Genomic DNA, 22,385 nt, shown 5'->3' on the forward strand with positions numbered 1-22,385 from the left:
TGCAATGTTCTTCATTTGTAAGTCACTTTGGATAAAAGCATCTACTAAATAACGATGTAAATCCTAAACTATAAATCATATAACCCAAACCCTGAGGACTAAACCCTTAATATTAAACTCTAAACCATAAAATCCAAAGCCTATATATATATATATATAGTGGCTTATTTTCTTGTCTCATATTTTCATCACTGGTGTTTTTAATTAAAATAATTTATTTATCACAGTGATGCACATTTTTTTCATATTTCCTTTGTTATAATTAACAAAAAAATACATTTTTGTTGAGATTTAACACTATAGTTTCGAGAACTGGCAAACAATTACTTCATCACTTCAAGTGTGTTCACACGTTTATATCATCTCTGAGAGGAAGTCGCATATTTTCTTGCTGTCAGGAATGTTGGGGCTTCTATTAATTATGACGCATTAAAGGTGAAGTTAAGGTGCCGGAAGCATTGTCAACAACTGTTATCATTAGCGCCGTGATTGGTGGAGTTAAATGAGCTCAGTTAAGCACAGATGTGGAGCTGTTGCTGTTGGTGCTGTGTCTTTAAGAGGGGGCGTCGAAGCTGAAAGGGTGGGAGTAGATTTGTTAGTTTGGTGATTAATACCAAGCCCATCTGAATAGAAAGCTCAGAGTGTGGGCACCACGTGTAATTGGTGTGTATGAGACACGACCTCACAGGAAAGAGCAAGACTTAAGTCTTCTTGCGTGCACACACATCCTCTTGCTTCCACCGGAATGATCTTCTGTGTTTCCTTTCCAACATCTCTGATGTCATTCAGCTGTTTGTGTATTATAGAGGTTGGAAGCATTAACAATTTACGAGGATTGCTTTAGTGTGCCACGGTGTTGTGGCTCTCAAGGTTGTTGAATACGGCGATAATGATCTTGTTCTACATTGATCCGCTGCAATCATCCCAGAGTTTATATGGTTTTCTTCATCCTGTGTGTCCAGGACATGAATACCAATAGAATTAGAGCGGATGCATCTGGTAAAGTGCATCCTCGGATCATGAGGCCGAGTGGTTTACTGGTTCCTCAAGCCCAGTTGAGTGATGAATCCTTTCTGACACACCCTGATGTTCTCTGCAGCTTCACTGCTGGGCAGAAGATCCTCAAATGTTCAGCTAGAATTTATTTCAGTAGCTCTCAGATGTTTCTCCTTTAAAATGTTAGGTCTTCTGTGTTTTTTTGCAAAAATTAAATATGATTTTACTAGGGCTGTCAAATCGATGAATCTCATCTAAATTACACACTAAATATATATATATAGTGTGTGTGTATATATATTTAGGCCTATATACACTGTGTGTGTGTGTGTGTACAATATGTTGCACAGGTGTTCTGAATAGTTGCTAAGGTATTGCTATTCCATCGAAAGGTGCTATAAGGTTGCTAATGTGTTCTGGGTGGTTACCAAGGCATTGCTATGTCATTGCTATTCTGTTGCTAAAATGTTCTGAATAGTTTTCGTACTGCTATACAGTTGCTAAGGTGCCATGGTGTTACTATTCCATTGCTAAAGTGTTCTGAATCTTTGATATATGGTTGCTAAGGTGCTCTGAGTGGTTGCCAGGATGTTACTGCTCCACTGATAGTGTCCTGACTGAGTGGTTATAAGTATGTTTCTCTATAGTTGCTAAGGTGCTCTGAGTGGTTGCTAGGATGTTACAAATCCATTGTTAAGTGTTCTGAGTGGTTACTAGCATGCTTCTTTACAGTTGCTAAGGTGTTACTATTCCATTGTGTTCTGAGTGGTTTTTAGAGTGCTTCTCTACAGTTGCTAAGGTGATCTGAGTGGTTGCTAGGGTACTACAATTCCATTGTTAAGGTGTAAGGGGTTGTTAGTGTGCTTCTCTACAGTTGATAAGGTACTCTAAGTGGTTGCTAGGGTGATACAATTCTATTGCTAAAGTGTTCTGAGGGGTTGTTAGTGTGCTTCTCTACAGTTGATAAGGTACTCTAAGTGGTTGCTAGGGTGATACAATTCTATTGCTAAAGTGTTCTGAGGGGTTGTTAGTGTGCTTCTCTACAGTTGCTACGGTAATCTAAGTGGTTGCTAGGGTGCTACAATTCCATTGTTAAGGTGTTCTGAGGGGTTGTTAGTGTGCTTCTCTACAGTTGATAAGGTACTCTAAGTGGTTGCTAGGGTGCTACAATTCTATTGCAAAAGTGTTCTGAGGGGTTGTTAGTGTGCTTCTCTACAGTTGCTACGGTAATCTAAGTGGTTGCTAGGGTGCTAAAATTCCATTGTTAAGGTGTTCTGAGGGGTTTTTAGTGTGCTTCTCTAACAGTTGCTAAGGTGCTCTGAGTGGTTGCTAGGGTGCTACAATTCTGTTGCTAAATTGTTCTGTGTCATTTTATGCTGCTGTGGTTGCTAGGATGTTACTGGCCATCTCTATCATAGGCTAAACTTTTTTTTTAATTCTCTGTCAGACAAAAATTGTAAGTTTGTTTGCTTAGGAAAGCCATAGCACACAACAAGCCAAACAATTTGAGACATCATTCATGTCTGAAGCACAAACAGCCAGCGAGCAAAGTTTTGAATAATTTACCAATAATTTGATCTTGGAAGAATTCGATGAGAAATGTTCATATTAAAATCATTGACTTTCAATTGCAGAGATCAGTATCTTGGCAAAGCTGAAGGAGACATCCGAGAACACTAGAAGAATAATCAGGAGACTTGAGCCTCCATTTGCACTCCATTTAATGTCATCGCTCTCTAGGAGAAACAATTGAGATATAAAGACGTATCATTTGGGATTTGTCTTGCCTATGAGCAAGATTCGATCGCAGTGGAATATGCATAAAATTAAGTGCTTTTGCTCAACATATAGGATTGTCTCATTTCTTTCTCATCTCTCTCTCTGATCCGCTGCACTCTTTATGCTTAGTGTGAGTTTAATTCCGATCTGAGCAGCAGATCAGTTAGTGATCCTAGAGCTGAGAGATATAAATTCATTTCCCATGTACCCCCCTCATGTTCTCCCCTGGTTTCCACGGCAACAGCAGAGAGACAGAGGGCAGTCTATTGGCTGTTAAATCTCAGTGCGCTAATGAAAATGCTCCAGGAAGTACACACACATATCCTCATTGACAAATTTATATGTGAAATTGCTTTTTAGGAAGAAAAAAAAATGGCTCTCACAAGTACGTGTTATGTATATACAATGTTTTTTTTTTTTAAAGTGCCTATGAGTAATATGTAAATACCATAGTATACATCAAAGTAGCATCACTGCTCTACAATACTGCATTGTGCTTTTTGCGAGGCCAGTATCATGGAAGAAAACCGTCCCGAGATGAGACGAGGTGAGAGGAAATGAGACGAAACAAGAGATTTGGCTCTTCTGATGGTGGGAAATGTTTTTCAGCTGTCTTCATGGCAGAGCTTGAAATGTTTACCTGACAGCAGAGCTGTTTACACCACAAACAGAAGACATTTTAGACAGCAGGCAGGCATTTCTTGCTTACACGCGTCTGCAGAGTCATATAGAAGACGCTGGTTTAAAATGGTGGCTTCCATGCAGAGAGAAACATGAAATATTGAGATAAATATAAACCTCTAGAGCGTGAACACACAACAGCATGTCTACCTTCAAAACAATGGGCTCTAAGGAATATAAAGTGATTTTTATGGGCTGCACTGCCTGCTGGGTAAACATTCTGTCTCCTTAATACAATAATGGAGTAAAAGAAGTATGTTTTTACTTACAGACGATTATATGTTATATGTGAAATCAAAACTGACCCCATTTAATTTAATGTACATCACTGGTGCGTGTTTTTCCAGAGGACAGAATGTTTATCTTTGTAATTTTTTTTCATCAGAATGTAATAACTTCCTCACCCTCTGAAACTTATCGGATGTTGTCACAAAGTCCTTATTTCAAACCAAGATTTAACATTTTACATAAAATCAAATCTAATCAGTGAAGTATGAAGTGTGAAGTATGAAGTTGAATTAGTATATTTTCTTAGAATTTTAACTATACTTGATTGATTATATTTACAGTTAAAATCTTAATAATTTTAATGAAATATGGTCAATTATGGTATAGTGAAATTATAGTAATGTTTAAAAAATAAAATATGAATACATTGTTGTTGAATTCTGTATATTTTCAAGAATGTGAAATCTATTCATACTTTTTATATTTAAAGTTTAATTATCTTGAAATATGTAGGTTTTATAATGGTTTATTAAAAAGTAAGTATGATTAAGTAAATTTTTGTTGAATTCTGACTATTTTACAATAATTAAAATTATAAAAATATATACTTTATTGATTAAGTTCAAAGTCTAATTCTGTTGAAACCCTTAGATGTTATAATAATTTAAATTATATATGATCAGTTCTGTATCTTTTCTAATAATGTTAATTATACTTATTGATTATATTTGAAGTCTAATTCTGTTAAAATCTGTGAGGTTCATAATAATTTTAATTAAATATGATCACTTAAGTATATTTAGGCCCTTTTTTGTTGAGTTCTTATATTTTTTAAGAATTGTATTCATACTTATTGATTATTTTTAAAGTCTAAATCTTATGAAATATGTAGCTTTTACAATAATTTTAATTACTGACTATTTTCCAAGAGTTATAATTATATTTAATTGTTGTGAAGTCTAATTCTGTTGAAATCTGTAGATTTTATAATAATTTTAATTAAATATGATCAATTAAGTATGACTAAGTCAATTCCTGTTTAAGTCTGTATATTTTCTAAGGAATTCAGTTATACTTATTGATTATATTTTAGTGTAATTCCATTGAAATCTGTAGGGTTTATATTATAATTTGAATTAAATATGATCAATTAAGTATGAGTAGGCCCATTTTTGTTGAGTTCTTCTATTTTCTAAGAATTTGAATTATACCTATTGATTATATTTAGTGCCTGTTGAAATCTGTAGGGTTTATAATAATTTTAATTGAATATGATCAATGGAGTATGAACAGGTCTAATTCTGTTGGTTTAGTGATAATTCGGTGAAGAACTGAGGCCGTTTGCTGAGCGTGGAGCCGATGATTTCTTCAGACGCTCCTGACAGCATTAGAGAGCGGAGCAGCGCAGCAGAAAAATCAATAGCAGCCTGGATAATTGATGCTCAGAGTGTGTATGAAGGTCAAACACGACTGCTGACTTCATGATGCGCAGATTACACTCCGCTGTCTGATACACTGGGATTTGCTGATCAGAATAAACAAAAACTCCTGCGCATTTCGAAAAAGGAAACACGTGTACAAGACACGTATGCTGATGGTCTTTTTAAAATGTTCCTCCATCAGTCGCTGATGTATTAACATAACTGACCTTGGCCTGTGAAATCTAATTTTGGATATCAGGCTTATGGAAATGACCAGGATCTGTGGCGTTTGGTCCTGAGAGCTTTCCGCGGCCTGGGGGCTTGATTTAGATCCACCCACCACATTTAGAGGACAGAAAATGAATGATGGATGTGATTATTTTACACAAACGCTCTTGATACATACTTGACCTCCACTGATTCAACTGGGACGAATTATTTTGAGGACAGAAATGATGTTTAGTCCATAAATAGAGCTCTACTGTTGGAAATTCGCTGCTCATTTCCGTTGTATGAAAAGGAAAACATGCTCCTCTGTTGACGAACAGGTTCTGTTTGCTGTAATTAAGGAAGATAATGTCCCATCAGGGGAATTCATTACAGATAACATCTTGTTCAGTGTTATTGATGCTCAGAAAGGCAAAAATAAATTCTACTGTTTGTCTTGACAGTGCTTAAAAATGACAAGCCACCACATTTCCATAATACTATGTTGCAGTATGATATTTGTTGTCAGAGGCAGTCGTTTAGTCGTCCATTCTTCATCAGTGAGTGTGACAGACGAAAACAGACCAACGTCTAGTTGTTTTGAGGCGGATAGTGAGACACCACCTAAAGGAACTCAATAGTTTGTGCTGCGGTTGACAGTTCCATTGATTTTCATGTTTATTGAGTGACTGAGGTGACAGAATGAGTTAAAACAAATGCAATTAGAATTGTTATTTACTTGCACTCATGTTGTTACAAACCTGTGTTATTTAAAAAACTTATCTTATTGGAAGAACAAAAAATAATATTATAAAGCACCATAAAAGCAGTCTTGCTCGCTATATTTCAAGTCTTCTGATGTGATATGATAGCTTTGTGTGATGACAGACCATAATTTAAGTTGTTATTCACTGATAATCTTCCCCTTCAATGAGCCATCAACCCATGAATGGATCATTGAGTGAGTTGAACTCAAGACTTGTTCAGTTTGATTCATGAACGAATCATTAATGTGTTTTTTGTGAACAGGATCAAATGATTCATTTAAAAGATTCATTTACGAATCAGACTTCGCTACTTCTCTTTAATTAACATGCCGAGGAGAGCCATGATTTCAAGATTTTCCATGACTTAAATCTTCGTATTACTTCCGAAGTCTTGAGATGTTGTGTACAATATGTATAGAATACTTTTATGTAGATTATTTAGCATTGACAGCTCCGGTTCACTTTAATTATATTAAAAAGAGTGACTAGGATATCTTCAAAAATCCACTTTTTGTGTTCCATCATACAGGTTTGAAACAACATGAGGGTGAGTAAATGATTTTGGTGATGCTTTTTTACACATGTATTTGTTTGTAATGAGCAGTTACATGGCAGAAGATCTAAATATCCTTAAGTGAAAGTGAAGTGAAAAGTGTGGTATGGTAACCAGGGCTTGACATTTGGTTTTTCAAAGTTACTAGCCACTCTGCATTTTCACTGGCCACAATTTTGACATCAATACCTTGGGGAAAACTGCCATATAGAGGTTTTTAATATTATCTCTTAATTTACCAGCAGGTTTATTAGGCTGCTGTCACTTTAAGACCTGGCGCACTGATCCATTATACTGTTACACATGCGTTTTCTTTCTCAACTGTTTACGTTCACTTAAAACATAACTGACTGTGTTTACATGAATACTCGCCAAGACTGGCATTTTGACCTTATTTTGTGTGTATTTGACTGTTTAAGCGCAATAAGTAGCGAAAACGAACTCAATGTAGTGCTGAGAGACAGCTTTATTTGCGCACACTTTGGGTGTGAGCATAAAATCTGCGAGAATGTGTAAAATTACGCGTAATCCCACTCTGAAATTCAAGTCCTGTAACGCCAACAATATTCATCCGGAGCAAATTAAACGAGTGAGTGAGGAGAGGCGGGTTTGTGTGTCACTCGCTGTCGGAGAGATATATCGCTGGTCTCGTGTATCTGTTCTGCGGAAAATGAGTATTGGAAGCGTTTCAGATATTTTAGTATCGGTGTGCATCAAAAATTATGCATCATTAGTTTATTATTTCAGATACCTTTTTAATTGAAAAATGTATATACAGTATTATATATAAAATTCAACCTGCCAAAGTGGCTTGTAGGAGTGACTGCGTTACACTCCACTGTTACACGCATTTGGCAGGTGTTAATGTCAAGCCCTGATGGAAACCCATACTCAGAATTTGTCCTCTGCATTTAAGTTAGTGCACACATACTGTATTAGGAGTAGAGAGTAGTGAACACACACACACTGCAAACCGTGGACATTTTGCTGTGGTGCCCTGGAAGCAATTGGGTCAGTCATTTATATTGAGAATCGAACCTGCAACCTTCGGGTTACCAGTCTGACTCTCTGACCATTAGGCCATGACTGCCCCACGCTGGTGAGATGTTGGTTGCATTTCTCTCTGTCTTTCTGGAAGTTTAGAGCAGAGCGGGGTGTTCAGCATCGCGGCTTGTGATGAATGGATGTTCTGATTTGACGCAGACTCTGCAATCGCTTTCCTGCTGCGGTTGTGTTGAAAGCCGCTGTGTTCTGAAGGACATTTAGGTGAAAAAAAAGAACATTTCCCAGCTGTTCTCTCGGCTCTTCAGCCCTTCGTTTGTCTGTGTGCTTGAAAAACACACTGTGTGGCTGGTACATGTTCATACAGCGTATTTAAAACGTGTTTTAGAGCTATTTTGTGGCTTACAACCATTCGGCACAAAACGATAGTCTCAGATCAAGCACGGCCCTGAATTACAGTTTACAGAATTAATTACCTGTATATACACTATTACAAACACAAACTCACAGATGCTTCAGATTTTTAGGCTTGTTAGTCTATTAAATAAATTATATTATATTATATTATATTATATTATATTATATTATATTATATTATATTATATTATATTATATTATATTATATTATATTATATTATATTATATTATATTATATTATATTATATTATTACGGAAGCCTTAAGAGGCCATGGATTATTTTTCTTTCTCATGATCTCGACACAACAAAAACTGTTTTCTCGTTATCACGACTTAAATTTTTTCATGATAATTATAATCTATTATATTACATTTTAAATCAAATTATCATTTTTAGATTTATTTTTAATAATAATTATTATGATAATTATTATTATTAAAATTACATCTAAAAATGTATATGTTTTATAACTAACTATTATTATTATTGTTTTTATCATTATTGTATAAATATTAGGATTTTATATTGTATTATTTTTGGTTAAATTTGATGCTTTAGCCATTTCAATGCCACTTCCAGAAATATTTGCATGTTTAATAATTAAGTTGCACTACTTTCATGAGGTTCTTAGCGAAACATCCTCCAGAAGCGTCCTGATCCACCGGTCTGAAGGTTGTTAAGAGCGTTAAGAAAGATAAATGAAGTCTTTTGTGCGATTGAGGGCACTAGAATGGCTGAACTCGCACTCTTTGGTATGTCAGTCTCTCTGAATGGCAGCTCTTATCTCAGGGGGTGATGGCTGGACTGAGCCGTTATTTGCCCGCTGTCAGCGCTGCCGGCCCTTTACGGCTCACAATCCTCAGTCTTCACTTCCAGGGCATCGATAAGGGTATTCATACAGCGGCGATTCACTTCTGAGCTTCTGTTCAAACACAGATTCAAATCATATCATGATCACATGAAATATGAGATTTATGTTAGTTATTTCATTTCATTTTCAACGAGGAGAGCTGCATCAACTATAGACAATCATGAAGCGTATAGATTATACATATTATCATAAACACTTTTATGTTTAATTTATCTAAACATGACATTATAATATGGCTTTATTTTAGGTATGGTTTGTTGCTGTTTTTTTCTTTCAGAAAGTCAGTATGAGCTTGGCTAATAGTAGCGTAATTTCCATGGTCTCATGGTGCAAACTGGACTTTGATGAAGGAGGTTCTTGGGGCTTCCGTTCTCCTCTCATTCTTCTCTCTCATTCTTGATTAGCTCAATGAGTCGTTTCATTCTAACTGCTCATTCGTCTGAGGGAAAGAGGAAAAAGCCACTTTGCTGTACACTCTCAATGCGTTCTGCTGGCGAGTGGAGTTAAAGTCCTTCTTTAAGCGTTTTTATTGTTCATATTCATGCTAAAAACCTTCAGCAGCTCGTGCCATCTGCTGCTGAGCACAACGCAGTCCTCAGAATCGCTGCATTTGTTATAAAATATCTTCTGGCCTTATTAATCATTCAGAGATGGGATGAATTTCATTTCTGTGTGTGTGTTCACAGGCAATCTGAGGCTCTGGATAGCCATTCCTGGGAGTGTGAATCTGAATGTGTATTAATCCATCACTGTCTAGGAACTCTAAAAGTTCTAAATGAATCTTGAGTTGAACGTTTAAATTCTACAGTTCTGATTATATCGGACTAACTCAGTTGTCTGAGAATTCTAGACTTCAAAATTAAAACAGTTATAAAAGAGATATAAAGATGATACAGTTATAGAAGGAATTAAAAGATGATACATAGATCTTCTCATCTGGCAAAACACCGGTGTATCATATTTTTCACAGCTCCCAGTTTTACTCTGAGATTTTCCCATGGTGATTACACTGGTGTTCTTTCAGCGCGCCTAAGAAATCTATTGGACGTCTAAATCTATTTTCCCCTAAAATCGGACAGGAGTAGCTCTAGGACTGACTCACGGGGTAACCTCGTGTTCGCTGCCCCATCAGTCAACGCCCCAAAGTTCCGAAGCTCTAGGAATGGAATTGATTCGTTTCGCACCCAACAGAACCTCGAGTTTAATTACACGTCAAACTCACGACTCCACCACCTAGACCAGTAGAAGTAGCTGTTGGCCTTGAATCTTATACCCTGTTTACACCTGGTATTAAGATACGTTTTGGTCGATTGGATCACAAGTGGATGACACTAAATACAGGTGTAAGCGGGTTCTAAAACGTTTTGAGATTGTCCACTTTTGACCACTTCCAGAAGTAGTAGAAAACGCATGTAAACGCTCATGTGGTCGAATGTGTTCGAACAGCCACAAAACACCGTCTACTCTCCACCTACGTAACTAACGCATAAACATTATGGGAAGCGCGCTAGTAAGACGGGATTTAACCTTTGTCGGTTAAAGACCCGAGTTTGGGTTGAAGATGAAAATGTACCAAGCTCAATGTTCTCTCTCCATTCCTGATTTATAACACACGCTCACAGCGTGAAATGAAAGCTGATGTTCTCCATGTGTTTTTATGTCGTCTTTGGTGCGTTTATATGCACATTACACATCTTATTTCGTCCATTAGATCAAAAAATCTGAAAAAGAAACATACATTTACCCTCCCCTCGAAGAAATCAGGACAGAAGTGGTCGAAAGTGGGCAAAAGAGACGGATTAAAACACCAGATGTTTTTCTACCTCGTCTACTTGTGATCCAATCGACCAAAACGCATCTTAATACCAGGTGTAAACAGAGCCTTGGTTTCATCCCCCTCAGCTCAAATGTTCTGCGGTCAGCAGTGAAGGTTGTGTCGTCTACACAACCACATTTATGACGACTCAATACACACTCTTAAACACACACACTCTAAAGGAATTAAAACCATATGACTGGACACTGAACTGGACTGGACAGATTTGTCATGCTGGTCCAGTTAAATAAAACTTGCTCCATCAACATGCTGTGAACCATAACCAGTCCTACACACTGTGCACAGATCTGCTGTTTGTTTCCCGTTTTTCCCCATGGCTTGAAGTAAAAGATTTCTCACACCCTGATTGCACACTTTAAATCTTGTTATCCAGACGTCTGCTGAAGGGGGGTTTTATTCACATTGGAAGTGTAGAGAAGATTCAGAATCTGAGGTCATCAGATTACAAGCACTTTGTAAAGTTTTTTGGGTATTCAGGCGCTTCAATCTCTAATGCCGTCGTTTTCTTTAATGAATAAGTCATCAAGGCCAGTTGCCATTGAAAAACAGAAGTACTTTTAATGTTCTATGCCACAAGTTCTGTGTACAATACTTCTTGTCTGTCATTTGGTGTCGTGATATTCTACCTGAATATACAGCTAGTTTTAGACAGTTGGTGGCTGGATTGCTGATGCACGTCTACGGATTTGATAAAACATCTCAAGTTTAAGCGGAAGCCAAGCTGAGAATTTGATTAGTTGCTGTTGGTTGAATAATGCTGTTTAAATGCTAGAGAAAGCTTTGATAGAGCATTTGATGGATAGAAAGCCATAAGATTTGCCTTAAATGGTGTGGAAAGAGCTGGGTGAGTTTGAACTCAATGAATTCTGTGAATTGGATTTACGAAAGCACAATTGATTGTACCTGCCTGTCTGAAATTCTCAGTATTCTCAGCAAATGCCTACAAGAGTGAAAGAGAAAAAGTTTAAAGCGCAACTTTCGCAAACCTTTTTATGTGTATTTTCTTTTACGTTTTATGTACCTTTTATATGTATATAGAAAGTCGGTGTGTCTCTTATAGGCTATATATATATATATATATATATATATAATTATTTTAAGAGAGATTTTCTCTCTCGTTTCTCTATCTATCTAACTATATACACACATCCACTCAAATACTATTTCTGTCTCCTACATTTGTGGCAGTTTTCATTTAGAAAAATGTGCTTTATTACAGTTGCACATAGATACAATTGAGCTCTTGATATAAACATCAACACTGAGTCCAATGTGACACATCACATTCTTTACACATTAAAACATCCAGAACAAACTAAATTCAATCATCACTCATCACTGCTGGTTGGATTGCAAGTAATGGTTATTTCTCTGCCCCCTGTTGAGGACGTGTTTTGGGTGGCCTAGTGCGAGGTTTCGATTCATGTCTCCATCACATTAGAAGTCATTACCGCTGTTTCACCGCTATAGCGACTGGAAACACTGTGTCTATTGTGTTCAGCTCTAGAGCAGAACTCCATGTTCCATTTATATTAGTTAATATGGTCAAAATCAGACTCTTGGTACATGGAAATTACCAGAAATCACTTCCGTACAGGAATAAACCTGAAGTATGATTACTATAAGAATGGAAAAAAATTGTTTTGTTGATGTCAGAGTCTTTTTTGTGTATTTTCATCTGAACACCATCAAAAAAACAGAAAAAAGATTTTAATGTGACACTGCTGAGAAAACTGCTTTAAAACTGTAGTTTGCCAAGCTGATCATAATTGTAGTTCAATTTAAACAGGTAAATTTACTCTAATTAAAATGTAATAAATAGAATGAACCGTAGCATTTACTGTATATTTTGCCATTTAAAAAAGGGCAAAATATCACACACTGATTTGTGTGAGAAGATTCAATGAATCATTTCGGTTTGAACTTGAACAAATTGATTCACTAAAATAAATTAGACATTGAAATGTTACATATTGCACCTGAACGAATCGATTTTCTTAAATGCATCAGACATTCAATTCAGTTGAACAAACTGATTCACTTAAACTAATCTGGCATTCAGAATCTATAGATTGAACCATTGATTTACTGATTTGGCATCATATACTTCTTAAGGGTTAAAGCCAAACTGCACCCGATTAAAAAAAAACGTTTTCAAATCAACCAAATTCTGAAGATGAAATGGCTTCCACACATATAGCTCTAATGTGAAAGCACCCTTCTTTAGCAAACTAATGTTTGATAACAGACTTCTTGAATCATCTGTCTTCTCTTTAATAGATTCATCAGCAGCGTCATTGCAGTGGTGAGTTTGATCAAGTCTTATAGAAATGTATTTCATGTAAAATACTCTGACAGAGAATCTTGACAGAATCTTTGGAAAGGTGTCACACACAATAAATGCCCTTTGAGAATGTAAAATGTGGAACTTCAAACAGACGAGCGTGAGAGCAAAGAACACAGCAGGGCTCCTGTCAAGGAGAAAGATTTCAGAGTTTTTCGGTAACTGTAGAGGATGTCATTTTTCCCCTGAACACGGCCACGCTAAGGCAGGTGTTCAGAGGGAGTTGAAGTCAGCTGTGAATAGAAATGTTTCTGCCTGGAGGAGGAGGGCAAGAGGCCAGCGAGTTCTGCCTTCAGACACGCTGCAGCTGTTACTCACACTTCCTTGACTCTTAGCTCCGCCCACCAGCCCCTGCTTCAGCGCTAAGCCCCGCCCTAATATCGCATCCCTGTCTGGCTGTTTTCAGCACCTTGCTTCTGCTTGTTTTAGCCATTCAAAATGCTTGCAATAAATAAAATAATGTAATGTAATAAAATAAATAATAAAGTTTGTAGACAGTCTTTCATGTTGGCTTGAGAAAGCCTAGTCAGAAATATTAAAATAGTTTGAAATAGGAATTTAAGATTGAAATTGAAAGCTTGAAAATTTTAGGGTTTTCACTAGTTCAGTAGCTTTTTTGAAAAAGGTTTTCAGTAGTTGGTTGGATGGATGGATGGATGGATGGATGGTACTTAAACGATTAGATGCAAAGGAAACATTTCAAATGATTACGTTTTGGGGGTTTTTATCCGCGGACGTCCGACCTCGACGGACTGAACAAGAGAAATTAACATAAAAATGTCCATGTGAAAGAAGGCGGAGCCTCTGCGCACACCTACCTATTATGTAATTGCCACGGACCAATGGTAGTACAAAGGTGTTTTCCAGCCGTAGCAAACATTTCCGGAACGTTTGCTTTGGCAAGCTGTTTCGAACGCTCCAAACAAACTTCGTTTTGACCTGATTTTGTTCGAATAGCAGTTCGTTCTTCGATTTCGCTTGAAGTATATCAGGGCCTTTAGCCACATTGGCATCTCAGGTGATAGCCGAGCACACACCATTGAGATGAATGAGAACTCTTAATAGTAAGCTTCCACCCACATCGCCTGACAGTCCAATCAACAATCCCCTGATTGTCTGTAAGCCCCGCCTCCAGTCCCGCCCCATTCTACTCATGTGTGCCAGAATCTGAGGTCCGCCTTGCCACACATCTCACTGGCAAGATTATACTCCATTGTATGGAGAGTGAACAGGCAATAGGCCTGTCAGCTTTCTGGCGCCCAGGGAATAATTATGCTGGTACTGATAGATGGCTGTAACTGCGGAAGAAGAATGGAGTAATTCTCATTTGTGCCCTACCACAAAATGCCGGCGGCCATTAACTGGAATGATGGGGAATTAAATTCTCCCCAGTATTTTAACAGGATCTCATTTGCAGTGGAAAGCCGAATTATTGTGGCGTACCTCTCAATTGTGTCATTTGATTCCAGCGGCCTTTGAATGGCGCTCGGTGTGGGGTGGGGTAATCACTCTCCCCCGTGCGTGACACACGGGACAGCTGGGAGATCAGAAATGCTCGTAATGCTGTTAAGTAATTAAAAGAGATCCAGTCAAATAGATCAATGAGGATGTGTTGTGTTTACTGTGGGTGGGTGTCTGTTTGTGTGTTTTTAAAGGGACCATGCTATTAATATTCTTGTTGTCATTTACTCACCCGAGTTTCAAACCCTGTAGGACTTTTCACGAGCATCATAAAATTAATCCAAACGTCTCGTGCATTATATTTCAAGTCTTCGGAAGTCACTTTGCCATAAGTTTCCATTAGTTAACATTGGTTCATGCATTAATAAAGATTAACTAACAATGAGAAATACAATTGTTACAGTATTTATTCATCTTTGTTAACGTCAGTAAATGGAAATACGACTCTTAGCTTTAATAATATTAACAGATACAATAGATACAACAATGCATTAGTAAATTAATAACTGCTTTTTACACTGTTAGTTCATGTTAACTAATATACACTGCCCAGCCAAAAAAAAAAAAAAGTAGCTGTCTGGATTTAAATAGGCAAATGCTTAAGAGTCTATAATTGGATCATTATTGCTGTGATTATTATGAAATAACATCACAACATTTATTTCCATCAAGAGGTGCACACATTTTTGGTCAAGATCTTGTATTGACAATGCAAGAGTCCAGCGCTCTGTAAAGTCTCCTTCAGCACATCCCAAAGACTTTCAGTGAGTTTAAGATCTGGACTCAGAGGAGACGATTCATGTGTGAAAATGATTCTTCATGATCCTCACAATCATTCTTTCACAATCTGAGCCTGAGGAATCTGGACATTGTCATCCTGGAATATGATCATGTGTCTTCCTACATGGCTGTTTATGAGATAAAAAGATACACACTCCATAAATTAGAGTCAGAAGAACTGTTGCCAAACATATAACATGCTAGAAACACAATAATCACTGGAACAATGATCCAATCATAGACTCTTAAGCATTTGCCTGTTTAAATCCAAATGGCCACTTTTTTTTGGCCGGGCAGTGTAGTTAACTAATGTTAACAAATGGAACCTTATTGTAAAGTGTTGCCACTTTAAGTTGTTATTCATAGAAAATCTTGACATCTGCTCTAGCTAAAGCTATCTTGACTTCTTGGTTGTCGTCACGAAAAGTTATTGGGCCACACGTGCATTCTGACTAAGAAGAATTTAAGAGCTTTAATTTCCAACTCCTAAAAAACATCTGATATCCTGATGCGTTTAATCGTCTCTGTGCCGACTGATCAGAGAGCATCTTCTGTCTGTAAGAATGTTTATGACTTATCTCAGCATTAGATTAAACTCCTTTCCCGTGAGGATTCGTGTCAAGTTGAGCAATAACTCAAAAGCTCATTAATTAGACTTCCGTTTGATTGCTTTTCCAATATCCAGAGATCATGGTTTGGCTCTTAGCATGCCACTCGACTTTTCGGCACAGCAAACAAGTAAATTTATGAGTCAGTAATTGCTTCTTTGATCTTATTGCAGGTCACAGGTTCATTTCCACATCGGGATATGGAGAGCAGGATATTTTCGGGCCGGATCCTTCTGTTGTGGCTTTAAGAAGAATTGTTTCTTTAAAAAGAAATTATTTTGTCAGACTCCAATGGGTGATTGCAAAGCAAAAGCTTTTGTTCTCTTTGGACTCCAATCAGAGCTGTAATTTGTACGCTCCTTTTAAAGAGTCAACTTTAGTCTTCACTTGAAAGAGAAAAAATATATATATTTTTAATATTTTAGGTTTTCTACTATGCAATGAGATATATTTTAAAATATTTATTAAAAAATGGCCAAAAATCACTAATATAGATTTGAAAAAAGAAATATATATATATATATATATTAGCAGGGCCGTATTAACCATAGGGCTAGGCGGGGCTAAAGCCCCGGGGCCCGAGCAAGGAGGGGGCCCGTGATTGGCTGTGGAGCATATGACTAGCCATCGGTAACGCTGATTGCCAAAGTCTTACCACGCCCCACACAAATCAGCCCTGTTACTTGGTGGCGCTTTGCCGTAAATTACATGCATTATCATGGTATCATTATTAATATTATTAATTGACCATTTGCAATAGACCCTTCTTTAGTTACTCACGAGTCACACCACACATCTTACACACGCAGAGTTTTCGGTGCTGATGCAGTAGTGACGCGTTCATAAACGGCACCTAAAAGCTGTCACAAAGAACCAGCAAGTAATGATTATGAATATGTAAAATATTGCAATGAGACATTTTAATTGTTTATTGCAAAGATTAAGTTGACGATAGGCTACTGACTCGCGATCTTCAGTAGTTAATGCGCTGGGCCGGAGAGAAATGCACATTTCGATTACATAGTTTTATTTTGTTTTGAATGGTTCTGGTTAAAAGTAAAGATTTCAAGCTTTCTGTAGATAATAGATAATATTTTTTTAAAAAATAGGTCTGTGAGGTGAGTAGGCTACCTTTTATACGCTGAGTTTCGGGATGTTCTTAAGCTCTAGTTCAGGCGCCGGTTGGATTATATAAGCTATATTTAGCCTACTTTTTATTTAGGCTATTAAATACAGGAAATTGGTTAATGGAAAATGTATTGAAATTAAGATACAATTAATACAAAACGAAATTCGATTTAAAGAAAGGCTTTGTGCTTTCTGTTTGAGGTCTCTGTGAAAGTTTTAAAGTCTTTTAGTACCGCTTCGAGAACTGTTAGCCTAACATTGTTTTTTTCCTCATAAATACGAAAACGAAAAATAAAAAACAAAAGACTTTTTTAAAAAGACAAACCATCATTTTTTGGAAAAAAATTATGGATTTATAGCATTTTGGGAAAAAAATGGATGGATTTATAACGTTTTGGGGAAACAAATGTATGGATTTATAGCATTTTGAAAAAAAAAAAAAAAAAAAAAACATTTTAACAGGATAAATTGAATATTCACAAAAGTGTGGGTCTAGGTAAAAAAATAAATTTTCCTGCAAACTATTGAAATGGATTTATCGCGTTTTGGAAAAGAATTCCTCATCATTATTGTAAGATAATATTACTTGTATAATGACAACATTTTGCTCATTATCCACCCCTATATCCACTATTAGCAAGTCATATTGACATAAAGTGATTGGGGGGGGGGGGGGGGCAGTGCAGTAACTCGTAGCCCCGGGGCCCAGTGAGGCCTTAATCCGGCCCTGTATATTAGGGGTGTCCCCGACTATGGATTTTCATAGTTGAATCAGAATCGTCAAGTCTTGCCTATAGTCGACTAATAGTCGAATCATATGTATGGGGGCGGGGCTTTAACATTTCAAAGCCACGATGTACAGAAAATCACACAAAGATATAGAAGAAAATGTATAAAAACATGTAAATGTAATAAAACTAAGAAATAACATAAATGACTCCAGAAAGGCCTCACAGGATTTACATTTCACATGCAAATCAAATTAAATCGGCTAAATTACCTGTGCGAGCAGGCTCTAAGTACAGCACAACATCAATGCACCGAAAAAATAAACAATTAATTTACTAAATTAAATTAGAACAGAATATACCTTTCTAATAAATAAAAATACAAAATGAAATCAATCAGAATCAAAGATTAGCAAATGTGTGCAAAATGCCTAAAGTGCAGGGAAACATATATTCAAAACACAAGCCACTAATAGTTAGATTAGATAACCCTCAATTAGATAAACAGATCAATTAATAAAATAAAAAGAGAAATTATTAAAATAACGATAGTAGCCAGAATTTTCAACTTTGTCTTTTTAACTGCAGAAACAACAATAAATTCTAAACTGAAGTGGCAGTCTTTTTAGCTAAAAATGTTCACAGCATCCAACAAACAAATTAGAATCGGCTGAAAAGTTTTGAAATCACATGTACCCTACCTGATCGAGAGTCTTTCACTCTGTCTGTGTCCGTTGGAGTCTTTTGTGCGCGCGGATAAAATACATTCTAAAACACTTAACGTGAAAAACGTTTAACGACTTAATCTCCTAAAATAGTTAAATTACAATATCAAATTATGCAAAGAAAACGCTTTACTAGGAGGAACGCATTGTGTTCATATTCTGGGTTCATCTTATCTGCCACGAGTTAAGTGGGCCTGTTCGTAAAAACGAAAATCGTTTTATGTGTTTCGGCCGTTCATTTACACAATTTGCAAGATTTTGAAAACAATACCGTTATCGTGTAAACTACAAAATGCGAATTTGTGAAAAAGGTGACGTCATTCATTACGTGTTCAGTTTAAAGGTGCGTTGTGTTTTTTTGCAAAGTGACATCGCCAACTACTGGCCTGGCAGCAGAATACAGCGTTTTTAGTTGTTTTCGTGGATCCGTGATTGTTTTGACTACATTTTTGTTTGTATGCGAAAAACACAAAGGAAAAGCGTTTCTGTCTTTGAGAATTTGTACCCTGAGAATTTGTTCCCTCTTTTTACTAAATCGCGGCCACGTTGTAATAATTTGTTTTTGTTAAATCAAAACGAGGTAACGAATAATTCAACGTGGCCATGATTTACTAAAACGTGGGAACAAACTCTTAATTCGTGGCCATGATATATATTTCTTGTCCGTATGTCATGTGGTTCGTACGTTTATCCATCGATTTTGCATTTTTCTGTCCTTCCATGTTGCCCTTCTGAACGTGGTGCCAGTGGGTATGTGCCCAAATGCCCATATGGTTAATCCGGTCCTGCTTTTGTTCTCTCAAACCCAGTCAGGCTATTTTTATAGATGATTTTGGCTGTGACTGCAGTCTTGCTAACACAGTTTTCCGTTTTTAAGCAGCATGCATTTTTATTAACTTTAGTGTTAGACAGTGTTTTGTCCAACAGCTATTTGTTTACTAAAAGAAAGCTGTACTTCTCAGTGTTATGAGATTTACTTTCAGCAGCTGAGGGTGAGATATTGATGCCCTGTTGAACTTAATATGAATTTCCAGGTCCAGGCTTGTGCTGGTTGCTTGTGAAGCTAAATAGGCGTTTTGTTTTCACACACAAAAAAACACATTAAATTGTCATTTGGGAGAGCCTAAGTATAGATTGCAAATACATTAGTGGAATATTCCATTTTGGTCTTTTGAAGTTAAATCACAGTGGAGAACATAATGATATCTTAAAAATTTGTAATAAACAAGCCTTCGTGTTCAATAAATTCTGCACATTCAGGGCTATTAAAAATACCCCCAGTGCAATGCTGTAATACAGGAAGTGTCCTTGATGATGTGTGCTGGTGGGATTCAGGTGGACATGAAGCCACAGTGGGAAATTGGCTCTGAAAACGAAGGGTGGTCTCACAGCGTGTGTGAGAATCCTGTATTACGCCCTGCGGTCGCACCTCGCGCCCAATCAGAGATGGGAAAACTCTAATTGTGTGGCCAAGAGGAGACAAAGAGACCCTCCCGGCGGAGGCAATCAGTAACGCTGAACGCTCACAGCAGAGCCAATCAAACCGAAGGGTTATGAGTTATAATACTGCAGGTCTCATTTAAAATATACTGAGTGCTGTTAAACCTTGAGGAACGGTCACAACTGCCGCAGCCATGTAATGTAGTTCAATTTAAAATATACGTGCTGGATGTGTTAATAAAAGAATATTTCTTTAGGGACTTTATTAGGGCTGCTGTTTTGGGTTATTATGTGGTTGTGAAGTTGCTCAGAGGGGTTTTAACGTGTTGGTGTGTGTAGTTGCTAAGGCTGTGACATACTGAAATATACGTAATAAAAGCCGACCAATCAGGTTGTGAACATATCCCTATGTCTTTAAGTTCAGTATCTTTAGGTTCGGTGTTAAAATGCTAATGTGAGCGCTAAGCTGACCAGGATTAAATGTTTTTTTGTTGTTGCTGTTGTTGTTGTTTTGGGTCTGGACCAATCTAACCAAGCAAACTGAACTACAGTACAAGTGTGAACACACCCTAACCAAACCAACGCCGCAGAGACAACAGAGTTTGAGATAAATGTGAAACATGTTATATGTAAAGAAAACAAAGTAAAATGAAGGTGAATATCACTTGTGAACAGAATGTTTGTGGTGTATCGTTTCCAATCAAGATGCAATTTTGTCCAAAACATAAAATGCTAGCTGTGAAATAGCCTTAGGAAGGAAAAGTAGTCAAACATTTTTTTACAAAAATAGGTTTCACTTTATTTTGATAGTCCCTTTAACCCATTCTATTGATTATAAGTAACGTTGCATACATGTCTCTACTACAGTAACTCTCATTGGAGTGTTAGTAGAGTATTACTAGGTAGGGTTAAAATAAGTTGACATGTAGTTGCAAAGGTTCAAAAGGTTCCATCAAAATAAAGTGTTACCCAAAAATGTTTAAAATGCTTTTCCACATGCGCTTAATGCTGAACATGTTTAATATGCTGTTAATGTGTAATTTGAGATTTGGTGGAAATAACACCATTCTGAAATTACATTTTTAACATTTTTGGAACAAAACAAAAAAGGCAATTCATCACATGAGAATTCTTTTATTCACTAATAGGACATTCTTAGTAAACAAATTAAGCTAATGAGAGTGTGAAAAGTGTTTTAAGACTGCAAGTCCACAGTTACAAAAAGTTTCCATAGTTGAAGAATCGCCAAAGTCCAATAACTTTGGAAAGTAATAATAACACACCTTTAATTTGAGATATCAATCATGTCTGTAGGGTGCAGGTTGAGATATGTTTCAAATTTCAATACCCAATTCAAATCCCAAACCCTCAATTTGAGCAATAGTACCAATAGTAATGGCTGGCTTAGCAAATGCGGCTAATAAATGAAATATATATTCAAAGGCAAATTTGGTACAATCCAATAAAATGCACCCAAGTGCTATTGGGCCGTTAGTTCTGAAATATTCTCTTCTGCTTTGTTTTTCTCATTGTAGTTTCATCTGTGGTGGGATTTTCCACTGAGGAGACATTAAGACAGGGTAATGTGGACCCGGGAGAGAACGTGTCTCCATCTTCTGTGCGATTCCCTGTGAACCAGCCTCCGTCCTAAAGAGCAGAGAAGCGTTTACAGCCCGTGAGTACAACTCAGCCTCTCCTGCAGAGCGAGTGATTTGTGTTTCTGTGATGTTATGTAAGTGCTGGCATGGTATTTTTCCTCAGTATACTGCCGTCTCCTGCAGCTACACTTTAAATCATATTAAAGCCAATGTGCCAGAAAAGAAATAGAGTTGATTTCGAAATAAAAGAGGTGCCGCGTTGACAGTCTGTGAGCGCGGTGAGTGATGTCAGCACATCTGACAGACAGCAGCTTCTGTAGGAGTTTACAGGGGTTGGTCTGAACGGTAAGGGCCAGCAGGAGACGTCCAAATGCGTCCCGCACCCACTAACCCAGCCAGAGCAGAACAAACACTCCCACTGACACGTATCGGCTTCAGACGACATGCCCACTGACCACCCACAGGTCTTCACGCATCACCTGCCCAGCTCTAATCTGATTGGCTGGCTTTATGTTATTCAGGGTCTGTCTGTCTATCTGTGTGTGTCTTTGAAAGCTATTCAAAGTTTCAGTGTATTTGAGTTTGAGAGGATTGTGGGATCTATCTATCTAGTTGTGTGTGAGAAAGAATTTCAGCATTGTACCTGAAAGACCTTGTATTGACAATTTCTATTTTGCAATTAATTGTGTAAAGTGTGCGCTGAGAAAAGAGCGGGCGGTGATTTTTCGTGACTAGAATGGGCTGAAGTGTCGACTGGTATTTATGCTGATAGTCAAAAGTCTAGCCTACGAAGACTGAGTCTGAGTCTTTTAG

The 22,385-nt window shown here is 37.2% G+C and overlaps 1 protein-coding gene across 1 annotated transcript in view; it reads left to right on the forward strand.

Annotated features, from left to right (window-relative positions):
• The window catches only part of lingo1a (leucine rich repeat and Ig domain containing 1a), a 76,479-nt gene that overhangs the window by 19,522 nt on the left and 34,572 nt on the right, over window positions 1–22,385 (forward strand). Inside the window, exon 2 of the mRNA XM_081355595.1 lies at window positions 21,510–21,649. The gene's annotated coding sequence lies outside the window, so the exon portion shown is untranslated. The remainder of the gene's footprint in view (window positions 1–21,509; window positions 21,650–22,385) is intronic.

Source organism: Scardinius erythrophthalmus, assembly GCF_964197995.2.
Source record: "Scardinius erythrophthalmus genome assembly, chromosome: 24".
Classification (NCBI taxonomy): domain Eukaryota; kingdom Metazoa; phylum Chordata; class Actinopteri; order Cypriniformes; family Leuciscidae; genus Scardinius; species Scardinius erythrophthalmus.